This window comes from Genypterus blacodes, unplaced genomic scaffold, assembly GCF_046128005.1.
Source record: "Genypterus blacodes isolate CSIRO-AG114 ecotype Tasmania unplaced genomic scaffold, CSIRO-AGI_Gbla_v1 ptg000015l_1, whole genome shotgun sequence".
Taxonomy (NCBI): Eukaryota; Metazoa; Chordata; class Actinopteri; order Ophidiiformes; family Ophidiidae; genus Genypterus; species Genypterus blacodes.
The window spans coordinates 5,434,371-5,446,795 of record NW_027466829.1 but is presented as its reverse complement, the minus strand read 5'-3'; positions in this window follow the sequence as shown (position 1 = coordinate 5,446,795).

The window sequence follows — 12,425 nt, the reverse complement described above, 5'->3', positions numbered from 1 at the left end:
GTGTGGATAATGATGACAGTGGTGGTTGGGGTTCTCCCTTCTGCTGTCACTTTGTTCATTAGAGGCTGAATGATTGTTTAGTCTGGTGTGGTAGACTTCCTCGCGTGTTCAGAGTTGGTTTCTCTTGTCATTCAAGTCAAGGTGAACTGCTGAGTCTCGTCCTGAAGAGCTGCCCCTCCTTTGTTGAGCCATGTGTTTGTTTAATGGTTCCTCACTGCATTGGACAAAAATAGGGCCAAGCTGTTGTTCTTGACATCCTCCCTCTTCCTGTCCACTGAGTCCATGTGTTCCACGAAGGCTTGTTCTTCCTGGGTTTTGAGTTTGACAGTTCATGTATCTGAACAAGTGGCTCTGTGTCGTTCCTCTGAAACTATTTAAGACTCTGCTTTCCCGTTCTTCCATGTGGAGGCTGGCCACAATGGGAGAGACTGTTGGGCAGAGCAACACCCTCATCAACAGAACCAACCTAATAACAATAATAATAATAATACATTTCATTTGTAGAGCACTTTTCATAGTTAGAAACAATCCCAAAGTGCTACAGAGTACAGCAAAATTAAAACAGGTTTAAACCCAGACCTACCTCCAATACAACGGGGGACTACAGGCAGAAACATGGACGTGCCATGGGGTACAAGAGCAGGTACAAACACAATTTTTTTTTTTTATTTCAACCTTCCCCATGTGTGTATTGTATCCTGTTAGCCTGACCCACATCCACCACTATATAATATTGATTTAAAATAAATATAACTCCCATTTCCCATCAAGGAATTAAACTTGTGTCGCCCTCAAAATTAAACTAAAATGTCTATTGAGTTATTGTAAATGAACCTGCGCCCAACTGCAGTACCTTCTCTTTACACCAGGGGGCCGCAGCCCACACTTTGGGAAACACTGGTGTAACGTAAACGTGAGTCTGTGTTGTGTGTATGTGTGTGTGCGTGTGCGTGTGCGCACGGGTTTGGAGGGGGTGCAACATCAGCATCAGCGCGCATGACGTCAACAGAGTTTAAAGTGGGCCGCGCTTGATCCAGTGAAGAAGAAGAGGAGCGAGGAAAGGAGGAGGAGCACACAGCGCTCGAGCCTCTCACAGCACCTGAGTTCGGACGGTCGCTGTGTGCGCGCGCGCGCGTGTGTGTCTCTCTCTCTCTCTCTGTGTGTGTGTTTATTGAACTGACTGAACATATATAAACTCTGTGGCTTCACGATTTACTCAAAGTTGGGAAAGCTCCTCGCGCTCTGGATCCGCTCAATCCTGATTTTTTAAGGGCGATAACTTTAGATTTCAACTCTTCTACCGGTGAGTTCATACGCATTTCCCTTAAAAATTAAAAAGCTACAACTTAATATAAATGTATAGACGCTGCTAATGCTGCTTATGCTGCTGCTGCCTGGTGTAAGAGCGGAAATGTTAAATATCCCAGTCAGTGTTGGTGTCCGCAGTAAGTTGGACGGAGCTTCTGTGGGCTCGTTGATGTGACAAATGGAGCTTTCTATTTAATTAGCCCGTTGGCGAGTGTCTCACGTAGAAACGCGCCTGCTGTGCCAAACGGGAGAGGCTGCATCACCCCGGCGGCTCCTGTCCTCTCATGCGGCCGCGGGTTCGTCCCCACTCAGACACTTTGGGGATCATTTGTGCGCCAGTTGGAACGCAGTGAACGCAACACGCCGGTGGCTGTGAGGTGCGCGGTCTGAGTCACGGCTTTGATGAACGTGATTAGTGGCTGGAATTAAAGTTTTATGACGGATTTTGTTTGATTATCCATCTTCATTTTAATCTTGCTTCCCTGGAAAATGTACATTGTGTGAGACAAAACGTCGCTTTTAGGAAATTCCTTCAGTAATGAATCCCTCCTGTGACGAATGAAGGATTATTTATGAGCCATTTAAAGTCAATGCAGGCGGAAGAACGCCAGCAGCGGTGATAAACATTGTAGAATTGTGTAGAATTACGCAAAGTGTGTTGTGTCAATTGTCCGCCGCTAGATGACAACAGAGCGCAACACACGAGACGAGCATCAATCTGTGAGCCGATGAGCAGACGGAGGGGTTGATAATGAAACCATGACGGGTGGTTGTTAAGAAACTTAGAATAAACAAATGAATAAAAATCAACCATTAAAATAAAAGCATTCGCTGTTGGAGGATCTTATCTGAAACCACAGGAGCCTCGTCTACTGCTGCTCAGCCCCGCTGGAAGCTGCGTACACATGGACACACACACACACACACATGTACACACACACACTCTGCATCACTGCCATTTGTCATAAAGTCATTTATCACAAACGCACCTCAGCAATGCAGGCTTTGTTTGCATGGATCTTAATGTTACTGTTTTGAAAAAGGCTCATTTATTCACGAGTCTTTATGTTTATGTTAAGGTTTTGTTGTTGAGAGAAATAAGAAATGGATAAATGGATACAAGCGCAGCGTTCAATGACCTCTCATTGTTTAACCCTCTTATCTCCTCCATTCCCACCATGCAAATTCATCTTCAAAATTAGAATGAGCTGTTTATGCTTTCATGACATTAATCAATTCAGAGGCTATTTTGCACTTTTTTTCACATCTGGGCTTGGATGGATTATCAGATTTGAGTTTCTTGTGTGTTTATGTTTTAGTAAGACATGCTTCCTACAAAATTGAACAAAAACTTAATATAACTTTCATTAAAACAATAACATGCTGTTTATTTTCAAGATGGTGTTTATTTACGTGGTCAGTTGTGGCTTTTGTTTTGTTTTGCCCTAATAATTGAACCTCCTTAGGGGGGTAAATAAGATTCTGGGTTTTTAGGTTAAAGCAGAGTGTTTATGAGAGCGTGTGATCTCAGGTTGTTCTTCTACCTGCACCATCTGTGGTTGCTCCAGTTCTAGGCGGTTCAAGCTGTGATGTGAAACGTTTTTAGTGATGAGCGATGCTGCCAGAGAACAGACGCCTGAATTCACAAGCAAGTGACAACATGTAGGTAGAGACGCCGATGTCACATTTCTGAGTTTGTACTTTACGAGGGCATACCGATGATTTGTACATTTGTTATTTTGTTGTGTGTATGCGTGTGTGTGTGTGTGTGTGTGTGTGTGTGCTTTATCGTCCAGTGAAAACCTTTCAGCTGGAAATCCTGATGTTCAGCTTCAATCAATACATTTAATTACTGCCGATGAATGAGAGAGTGCCTGTGGAAAGTCAACAGCTTTTTCTGTTCCCAAGGACACTTTTTGTTGGCAAACAGAGAGAATGCGACTCGTGTCACGTCTGGATTTGTAAGACTTTCGATTTTATGTTTTTAACAAATGAACCATTTACAAATGATAGCATACGTGAGATACTGTAAGGTGTTCTTTGGACTGTGGAAGGAAACCCACATGGGGAGACGTCCACACAGAAAGAGAGATTCAAACCCAGGACCTTCATGATATAGAAGACCGGGCCACCACAGGGCCCCCGTGTCAACCATTGGCCACCATTTCAGATATTTACAGGTAACACCTAGTCGGCCATTGGCTTAGAGCCAATAATCACTTGCATAATGTCTAAATGACACAACATGACATCTATTAAAAGACTCCAACTCACATCTAGGTGCTCAGTACATAAACAGATTGAGGTAATTACAAAATAATGAAGATCAGCCCCCTGTTTGACATCATGAGCGTGTAATTGATTGTCAGCTCCACACATGAACACCTTCACACGAGTATTACAATGTTTCACAGCGAGTTTGTTGTTTTGAATTTCCTCTCAGAAGTAGCAGCTCCAATGACCTTTATTCTGCAAATGAAGCTGTTTTTGCTCTGAGCTGACTGATAGATCTTATTATTTCAGCAAAAGTGCATTGAACATTGAGCAAATACCCCCGAGCCACAGCAAGTGCATTAGCAAAAGTTAATGAAAAATATGGAGGCAGGACCTGGACTTTTTCTTCCTTTTACTATTGAAAGCTGTGGCATTTACATTTTGCACGTCTGTGAAAGGGAAATGAAAACAAATTTCATAACATACACCAACTGCCTCTCACTTGCTTGACAGTGCCAACATATTTATATTCTGACCTAGGTTTTTTTTTCACAATAAGAGCAGGCAAGGTAAAGAAATATGTGTTTTAAAAAGTTGAATACATGAAACTTTGCTGTTAAAACAGAATAATCTCTACTGGATATAAAAATGAAATCTGCAATGTAGATTCAGCTTCAATTCTATGCGTACCGTCCCAAAGGTCTTCCCATGTCTGCATCTGATTATACTTGCATGCATTTAATTAATAATTGGAGGATACACAGCATTGATGTTGGCCAGCCAGTCCTCTGCAGGGGCATGGATTGCATGAGCCTGATATTTAGCCTCAGCCTCTCAGTGAGGAGTAGAAACGATGAGCTCAGGCAGATTGTAGATACAGGAGCTCCAGACTGGAGCTGTGTTAATCCCCCCTCCCTCAGGTGAAAGAGGCGCTCTGCACATTCTTGGGGATGAACACGGTGGACTCCGGCTGACCACCGGTGCTCGGCCCTGCTCTGATTAATGCACTCATCAGTTCTTTTCCCGTTTGTTTTGATGACAAGCGCATCCCTTGTGGGTCTCCTGGTGACTTTTTGCAAATACTGCTGATGCATCTGCTTACACCTGCCACTTTCTCTCCCCCCGTCCTGAGAGGAGACCACAAAGCTCCGGCCTTCTGACGTGACAAAGCTGTCTGTTTCAGCACAGGGAACCAAATTAGACATTTGTCGCCCGAAGAGATACATGAAATACTGGAGCAGAGAATATGAGCGTTGATAAGATCTCAGTGTGTTTGGACGTGGCTGCGTTGTAGATAAGTGTGTTATTCATCATTTTTCATTAGACAGCAAAAATCCAATCTCCAGCTCATGTGATTGAATGCGTTTTTTTTTTTTTTTTTTTACATAGAAATGATTTTGTGCGCTGCATTTGCAGATGAGTTGTACATTCTGCTTTTATTACTAATTACCGCAGTGAGTAAAAATGATTTAATTGTGTGTTTAATCTACTGAGGAAAGAGAAGATAGTCACTGAGCATCTTGGGCGGATGTGACTCGTTTATAAAAATGACAGAATTGTTATTCAGAGGAAATACAAAGGTGATTTCAGATAGAGAAATAAATGAAAGCAGCTATTTTTGTCCAGCAAAGCCAGAGTTCATGTAAGTCTAATGATTATTGTTCATTCTGTGATCTGAACTTTGCTCAAGTCCTACATTAGTGCAAACTTCTTCTGTACAGTTGCCTCATTAACAAACTGTACAAAACTCCACAGATGAGCTGAGGGGAAGGTTTGTGTGTGTGTGTGTGTGTGTGAGAGAGAGCTTGTAAAGGTAAAAATTAATTTGGTTCGTCTCAGTGGGCTAACTGACATGATAATTATCATTCACCTCTCCTTCCATGCAGCGCTTCTACAGCATGATCGATGTTGGATGGTCGTCACCCTGACAAATGCAAACAGCCACGCTGTATTTAGTTGCTTGCATTTGATTGATGATTAAAGCAGACAAATGACTCACTGTGCTCAACTGTCCATTAACAGTGTGCTGCTTATTAGAGTGTGATTCCTCGCCTCTGGCACCTACCAGAGAGGGACCTCATAGTGTTTCAGAGTGTGTGTGTGTGCGTGTACTTCCAGAGTGTGTGTGAATGTAATCAAGAGTGGTGCTAACTTCTGTGGATACTTTCATGCACTGGGCTCCATTTCCCGCATTACAAAGATCACTGATACGAACGCATTACGGACACGACCCACCGTCTCCTCTCACACCGGCGCCCCCGGGATCAGGTTGTGGCTCATAGCCGGTATCTTGGCGATAGATCTTTGCGTTATCAGTTAAGTTGCTTTGAGCCCTGTAATGTGAAGCTTATTCAGCACCCAGGTGCCTTACACGTGCTCCTTGGCCAGCAGTCAAGGCAGCCAACGGAGCTCAGCTTCAATCACATCTGGGATTTGAATGCTGAATAACTGCCCACTCCATAGGCGTGGCTCATGAATGATGCAGCAGCCGTTCACTGTCCCAACTCCTTTGGCCCTTTCGCAAGCAAATTCCCGCCCAGGGAGCGTAAGGTCAGGGCAGGGAGGCTTGGCACCGCTGGCACATCAGGGAGGTCTTCCTGCCACCGGCATGGGAGAGTGAGGAGAATAAGAAGGAGCTCAAACTCAAACGCAAATGAGATTGTGCAGGGAGGAAGTGCTGAATCCTCTGCAATGTTGAGTCTGACGCAGTGAGAGAAGAGGATTCTCACACAAAGCAGAGGAGCAGAGGAGCTGTCGTTATTATTATTATTATTATTCTTAGTAGTACAGTTAAGAGTTTGCTTGCTCCTAAACCTGTGTTAAATTACATTTTAATGCTCGTACTTGTTTTGTTTGTTATAATAATTTTTACAAGCGTATTCCCACTGGTTGTTCCGGCTCGCTCTGGCTTTGTGTGCGTTTGAGGTTTTCATCAGCTTCACTGTGGCTCCACTGGAGTCTAACGGGATAGAAAGGGATCGTTCCTCATGTATTCATCAGCCTGGCTAAATGGAGACACATCCTCTCCTTCTTTTTTGTCCATCTTTTTTTAATACATTCAATCCCAGCAGGCGTACTTCTGCCCATGTGGTTTCAAGGGCGTTCAAAAGGTCGTCAGGGGGCAGAAGAATTGGGCATACATCTTTAATGGAAACAGGCTTGATGGAGGTCTCATTTTGCCGAGTGGAGATCACCTGGTTGCATGATGGCTCAGGCGTATTGTCAGATTTAATAATCACCCATTCGCACTGTACCTCACTCAGTCATTGACTAGTGATCCTGAAGGTTAATGTGTTCCACCAGCGGAGAGAATTAAGCACTTATGTCGACCGGGATGTGGGAAATGTAGCTTTTAGCCCAGCACAAAGAGTTAATATTCAGCTTTAAGTGGTTACTTTTAGAGACATGCGGGCCACTTAAACGTACACAGATGTCCCGCAGTGAAAGGTCTTCCTGCCTGAAATGACAGTGGAGCTTGGCCTTTGTGCAACTAATACACTTAATTGGTCATTAAAATACCCAAACTACACACGGTGATCAGTGTGTAATTACGCGTTGATATGTCGCTTGGTGTAAGACTAATGAAGTTCAGCACCCTCACATATCCAACACACACACACACACACACACCCATGAGTTTGCAAGGGATCGTCTGCAGAGAAAGTAAGGCGCATCCACACTCAGACAATACTCAGACCCCCCCCCCCGCCTTCCATCCTCGCCGCCGCCACCGCCGCCGTTCCCCCTCCACATCCCCGTCGCCTGCTTCACACTCGGCTTACCCGGCGACATTTAGGACAAGTTTCTCACTGCTTGGCTTCTCACATCTTGGACACTGACACAAAATAAATGAAGACACAAAAAAGACACAAGGTTCAGAGTTGGGGAAGGGTGGAGGCTGAGGTGGGAAACTATCGGGGTGTAAAATTGCCCTGGTAGCCGCACTGTTGTTTCAGCATTTCATGGAGAGCTGCTCAGCTTGTGTCTCCCCCCCCTCCTCCCCTCTTCCTCCCCCCTCCCCCTGCTTGCCTTGCTCACTGCCTCCTCTTCCCCACCTTTTTTTTCATTTGATTTTCTCTTCACGCCGTCTCCTCCGCTGACTTCTCGGTGCCCGGCCTGCAAGCTGGGACTTTATATCCTTGCAGCAATAACTACCCGAGCTGCTCGGCGTAGCTGCATGATTGCGTTGTTGTCTTGACCAGAGCTGCGAGAGTTAGAATATTAATGCACTAATTTGTTTCTAAGACGTCCCACTGTTTCTCCACCTCCTCCCCATCACTTGCAATCAGTCACTGGGTGGCTAATTGTCTCTCGAAAAGGAGAGAGGGGTCTAAATGGCGCTTTCTGCCTCTTGTCCCGGCCTGCAGTGAACACGGAGAGAGGACAGACGTAGCGTGGAGGGCGATATTACAAATTTGGCTTCCGATTGCTGCCTGGGGTTTGTCATTACACGCCCGGAGTGAAGCGTAGTGACGGTTCTAAGCAGCAGGCACGACTCTGTGACATCAGACACGTTATTGTTTTGTTCATTAGGCGTCACTGTTGTGTAGTTAATTAGTTTTCTAACATACAGTCAAATGTAGGCCGTAGAGGTGATAATGGGTGTCATGTCTATGATTTTTGATAGTGTCTTTCTGTTTGGATAAGGACTGAAACCCAATTAGAAATATAATAATTATTGGAGGAGAGTGTTAAAGGGGGAGAAAAAGGAGGGCAGATTTGGAATACAGTACCACTCTGTGCTGTTATGTATATTTGATGATGATGTTTGCTCAAATAAGGTTCAAATTCACTCCTCTGTCTTTGAAGAGGTTTCTGAACAGATGGCTGAGCCGCCGCAGCTGCTTTGTGCGTCTCTGATTCTACATTCATGAAGCCAATGTTAGACTAGATTAGTTCATCTGAGATCCAGGAAGACATGTCTTATTATTATTGCTTGTAGTTGTGAGGCACGCACGCCCGTGGCCTCGGGAGCAGGCGGGACACTGTTTGTCTGGGCTGCAGAAATTGTTTGTGCCCCGAGTGAAAGAAATAAAAGTATGAGGAGAGCTTCCCCCTCCAGTGGGCTGTGTCTGGTGTTGGCCTGCCCTGCGGTAAGGCAAGGTTATTCAGATGAAAGATGGTGTTGAGATTAGTGAGCCCTGCCTGAGCGCGTGGACGTCCAGCATGCCGCACTGCGTGATTTATGAGAGTCGTGATATCAGCGGTCGCCACATGAATAAACCATGTGGCCAGAATTAAGCTCCTGTTAAACGACGCGCAGCATTTCCCCAGGTGCCTCAGCCTCCGAGCGGGAAGTTGTATTGTTCCAGTTGTGTGTCTTGTTGTCGTTGCTGTTGTTGTCGCTTGTTTGACGGTGCGGCAGCCGTGGAGCTACAAGTGTGAAATCATCTGAGTCTTTTACTAATCGCCAATTATCCTCGTCACTTCATCCATGCTGTCAGCTGAAGGTTGAAGGCTATAAAAAGTCAGAGGAGAGATTTGAATTGTTGACACAGAAGGGTTTGGACTGATGCAGAGGCTTTGCAGACTTTTGGAAATGAAGAAAAATACGTAATCTTAATATTTTGCAGAAATGAACTAAAGTGATTTTTTGTAAGTCTCAGAACAGAAAGTAAACTAAGCAGGGAAAAATGAAAAATAGCAAAAAAGTTAGTTTTCTGTATTAGCATGCAGTATATCAGCAGGGGTGTGTTATAATAGCACATAGTGAGGCGGCGTGGCGGTTGTGTGCACTCCTACTTTCTCCTGGGAAGCTGTAAGGAGCAAACATTTGTATTTTTTGTGTATGCTAAAGAGTTTTACAGATCTGACTCGTATTTGTCCAGCACCCATATATAACAATAAAGAATCCCAGGCCTGTCCTGACAAATAAGTTGCCAACAATTCACCCACTGCAGTGTCTGAGAGTTTAATCCTCCGCTGGAACACGTCGAGCTGGCACTCTTCATCATTTAAGTGTAATAAAAGGTAAAGTACCCATGGGTGCTTTCTTTGGAGATCAGGGGTGTGACATCGCTGCTGTGGCTGTAGCTCTCTGTCAGCATTACTGAAATAGCCATAAATCCACAACAAACACTCCTGGGTATAATGACTTCAGTGCATCTGTGTGGTGAGAACAAAGTCTCCTCAATGTAAAATGTTCATTTAAAGAGAAGAAGACAACAAGAGCACAAACTATCTTACAGCTCAGACTAAGCAGTGCGTCGTGGGAATGATCATCACAGGACAAAACATTTACCTCCAAAGGGCTGCAAGGAGTTTTAAAGTACAATCTGCATGGTTTCGGCATAAATCCTGATGGGTTGTTGCTCCGCTCGTCAGAACCCAGCGCACTCCCCCTCCCCCCCCACGTGTTCTAGCACTCACCTTCTGGCCTGGTACACACACCAGTCATAAAGGTGTGTGGCTGAGGCCAGAGGAAGCGATGTCCATGATGCAACACACCATGGCCTCTCTAATGAGGCCTGACTCCTAATGACTCACCGCCCCCTGTAGCAGACAGCCATGGCCAGCGGTGGGGCTTATCTCATTGGCACTCAGTGTGCTGCATGGTTACACCAGTAACCTTTAGATCACTCCAAATTAGGCAGCCCTGGGATTCCTTCAGTGATGGTTACAAAACAGATTTAGTCGTTGGAAGCATTCTCATGAAATTATAATGGGAGCCCTCTATTTGAATTTAGAGGCTGATATCAGATTTGTGCAAAGGCGTGTTTGCGATCCAAAAGCTTCCTCTCTGATGCTCCGATGAAGTTCGCAACTGTTGTCTCTGTTGAACGGCTTCCATTATGTAAATGTAAATTAGCAGGAGCGAGATGAAACAGAACCTGGTGATAAATGAGCACAGGGCTCCACTGTGATGAGCCTGAGAAGCAGCCGGTAACCAAACGCAGAGTAAAGGTGAGTGTCTGACTCTTGCCAGTTAGTCTTGCCTGCTGAGCATCATTCATGGGAGAGAGCAGGTGCTGGTCACCCAGGGGACGAGGTGGTTAATTGCATTGCACTTTAATAAGTCACGCGCTGAAGACACATGGCCTTAATCACGCTGATGCCACTGCTGATAGGGGGTAAGAGGGACGTCGGTGCTTCTGTCTCATCACTGTCAATGCAGACAGGTGCCCAGTATTAACCATATGCTTATTTTCTCCTTATACACCTTAATTCCCGTAGCCTGCCTTGTACACTTATTACTTTGCATTTGTATCTCCATCAGTAGCCAGGAAAGATGTTGCTACAGCAGCAGTTTGACAGCAGGATCAGATAGAGGAGCAGAGTGACGGAGGAGGCTCTACAGTCTTAGGCATCAAAGTGGGGAAAATGGGAGAGAAAGTACGAACAGAGTTGTTTCTGTAGATGTTACTAGATAAAGGGAAAGCCAGAAAAAAAAAGTGTTTAAAGTGTCAGTGTATTCAACCAACCCGTGTGTCTTATAGAAAGTATTCTTTGTTCGGTGCTGCTTGCTGAATTAACAATGAACAAAAGCCCATTTCGCCCGGCTGAACCTATAAAGCAAAGTGGATTTCCTTTTGTATTTTTTTTTCTTCAACACTCAAATGTCAAAACCCATATTAAAGGAAATGGCGGGGATCTGTTCAGGCTTTAAATATCAGGCTGCTTTCTTGTCCTTGACTGCTTCGAGTTTTTTTGAGTGAACCTGTTAAGTTATGCTGCGCTGCACACGACTGCACATCTGTGGCAGGAGATAATACTTCATTCTGGCGACAGGTTTGAGCATTAAAGTTCACACCTGAGCTCAAACATTTGATTTTAAAAAGTTGAAAACGTTTTAGAAAATTGTCTAAATGCATTGTAGTAATTCAAAAGTTATTGTCAGTGTCTTGATTGAATCGGTGACACATTTCATCAAACTGTAGTATTTTTGTTCCTGTGTGACGTTTCTGTCAGGTTACGTTTGATTTAATTCTTGTTTGCCGTAAATCCACAGCACACAGAAGAGTAAGACATCTCTGCAGTGACACTAGTTATGATGAGTCGACTTGCAATTAGGTCTTCATCCCTCTTCGCCGCAGCACGGCAGCAACGCTTTTACTTGCAAAGGAAACATGTTGAATTATTTATTTAGCCAAGAACAAAAACATCCTCATTTTTGTTGTGCTTGTGCTTACATCTCAATTCAGATCCCACAGCAAATGAATCACAAACGTGCCCTCTGACCACCTAGAGAAGTCATTAAGAGCAAAGAGACACACACACCCACGCACACACACACTGTGCATCACTGTTCTTTTCCCTGCCTGCATTAGCATTACCATGCCACTTGTGTAAGCTTTGTTAATGAGTGCATATAATGTGATCCTGGTTCACTGTGGATAATTCACTTGTAGGGTTTGAAGTGTGAACACAGTTCATTGTGTCGGCCCCTCTTCAGTTAATGTAGGCATTTATTCATGTGGGTACCATAGTGGATCTCTGGGTAGTGGGTAGGAGGGACCATCGAACACCTAATGAAAACTGTGTGGTCGGATGTGAAAGCCACACAGAGCAAATTGGCCTTTCAAGAGGAGCTTTTGTGCACTATAACCCTGCTGAGATTCGCCATCCCATAAGAAATTTATGAGCTTGTGAGCACGCATGCGTACCGGAGCCAACCAGCGAGCATGTGTCTTCTGTGTATCATCATAAGCTCATTATTTTTCTTCTCTCCCACAGATCTGTGACCTGTCATCACCTCGCTCAGCTAGTGTGTGTGTCTGAGCACAGCGGTACTCCTGTCACTTTGTGCTATCAGAGGCCCTCAAAATCCACAAAAAAACACCCAGGGACCGCTGACTGTAAGATTAGGTGAGCTTAAGGCCGCATGCCTCTGGCTATTTGATCTGTCACTGTCTCCTTCTTCAACGCTCCACTTACTTTACAGCCAACGCCACCGTGACTTAAAG